Here is a 2,574-nt window from a genome sequence, read left to right as displayed (position 1 = left end):
AACATGAATGATTGATTCCAGGGAGGCAGCAGAGTTAACTGGTTAAACTCCTCCAGGCTGAGGCCATGTGCTTTTAACACAGAGGAGACAGAGACACTGTTGTTATAAAAAACCTTTAACAAGAGAAACAACATGGTCCTGTTTACCTGCAGAGCTCATTCATATGCAACCAGTGTTTATAGAATTATGTATAATGTTTTATATATAAGTGTATTTAATTCATCGACCAAACAAAACAATTTAAATGTAAACACAAAATCTCACATGTGAAATGAAAAGGAGCAGAAAGAAGAATAATCGTGTCTGCCCCTCAAATCATAATAACAACAATAATAACAATAATAATAAAAACAACAGACAAAGAAATTTCATTCATAAAACACCTTTCATACACAGATACAAGATGCTGTACAGGGACATTAAAGCACAGTTTACGATACAATACAACTTCATTGTAAGTTTACACTGAAATTCATTCAACATACAATTACATGACAATGTTTCAATCGTATTGTATCCACTGGGTTCAGATTTAAGTAAGAGGGACACTTTTCATTCATTCATTCATTCATTTGTATTTATTTATTTACAACATGTAAATAAAATAAAAAAGGAAATTATACGTGGCCAGGCCAAGAATAATAAACCCCCTGTTCACCTGGTTACACGTATCCAATTTTTTTATTTTTTAAGGGGCATTTCTTCCATCACTTTAGTATTGAAGTTGATCAGTAGGTGTCACTGTTCACCAACTTCATTCTGCCACATTCATCACCCACAGATTGAACCACTGACCATAATAATAATAATAATAACAATAATATTACATTATTAAATGTAAGCAATTACTTAGTGTTTATTTTCATATTTTAACCTATACAGTCTATGATGTTAACCCTTTTAAATAGATTAAAATGTGTGATAAAATATTCAATACTAATCTCCCTTTAAAGTTAAGAAATCAAGACATAATTCCTTACACGTTCTCTCAGACAAAAACAAATTTAAAAAAAACTTTTACTAGCAACATTTTTAATGTAGGAGGAAACTGGAGTAAATTGACACAGGGAGAAGCTGGTATCGACCATGGCCTTGTTGCTGAGGCCAGTGTTTGACTGAACATATAAACTTTACTTTATTTCGTTACTTTTAACTTTAACAACAGCGTCCTCACGGAGCTGCTCATTGTCCGGTCCAGGCAGAAGTCTTCAGGGTCAGCGAGTTCCTCCATCATCTTCCTCACCACGAGTTTGACACCACTCCTCCTGGCTGTTGTTCAGGTGAGTGTGACACATTCACAGTCACAAACAGTGGGAGCCGGGTGCAGGCAGAAAGATCAGCTCACTGAAATTAGTTTTACATCCTTTATTGAATCCACTTGTCTCAAAAGTTAAAAATAAGATTTCTTTGTTGATGGAGCGGGCAGAAAGCTATACGGCAGAGGATTGCTCAACCATGAGCAAAATAGATGTAGCAAAAAAATACAAAATATTGTTGTTATAACAAGAAACCTTTCTCAATTGATAAACTTTTAAGGTTAATATGACATATTTTTGTCATTATCGCAAAATACCAATTTTATAAGCTTTCCTTGTTATAACAACATATCGCAAAACCTTATTACCCCAAAACAAGGCATCTCAATTAACACCAACTTTTCTAATTGAACAATAATGAGTTAAAACGATGTGACATTTCTATATGGTGTTAAAATGAAAGAATAGAAAGTCCATGGTGATGGTTCTGACATGCAGCATGTTTTTACGTATCATGACGTCATACTTCACCTCACACTGTAAATAAAGATGGACGACATGACCCAAAGTGAAGCCAACATACGTCGATGGCCCCTTAGAGGCTGCCTGCAGAATAGATCGTAAACACCAGCTCCTGCATGTCAGTGGATGGAATATGGATAAAACTAAAGTACAAAGTACACGTTTTATAAACTTTTCTCAAATGTGGCTTCCGTCATTTTAGGAAGTTCTTATCATACCAATGTTTGTCCAAGTATTCACGTATCTGGTTTGGTTTAAATTAGTAAAACCAGTAGAAACGCCATGATTGACGGCAAAGACCTTGAAACTGCTGCTCCATCCCCCCCTGTGACTGCTGTGCTCCAAATGAGCAAGATGGCAGCGTTCGTATCCGGGATATTTTGGCTTCATTTCTGGATAGTGTGAGATGCATTGTCCATCTTTATTTACAGTCTATGCTTCACCCCATGAGGTTACATGTGTTCGGATATCATGGTATTTCTAATGTAATGTATCCACTCGGGGCAGAGACTGAACAAGTGTTTATAATCTGGTCATAAACATATGTAACTGGTAACCCCTCTAGATTTTGTCTGTGGAAGTGAGGTTACCTGTCCAGGTGTACCCACCCTGTTGGCCTGGGACACCCTGTGCTTTAATTGGCTGTTTCCTAAGCATCAAATTAAACCATATGTAAACCAGTAATTGCAGCCGATGTAAGCTACAATCTCAAATTTGCATGTAGTAACGAGAACAGTTTTGTGCTTTGTGAAATAACGTCCACTTTTTGCGATATGAAAATAAAGTGATGCGCATT

This window comes from Hippoglossus hippoglossus, chromosome 19 (assembly GCF_009819705.1).
Source record: "Hippoglossus hippoglossus isolate fHipHip1 chromosome 19, fHipHip1.pri, whole genome shotgun sequence".
Taxonomy (NCBI): domain Eukaryota; kingdom Metazoa; phylum Chordata; class Actinopteri; order Pleuronectiformes; family Pleuronectidae; genus Hippoglossus; species Hippoglossus hippoglossus.
The sequence above is the reverse complement of the archived record's forward strand: the minus strand, read 5'-3'. Positions refer to the sequence as shown.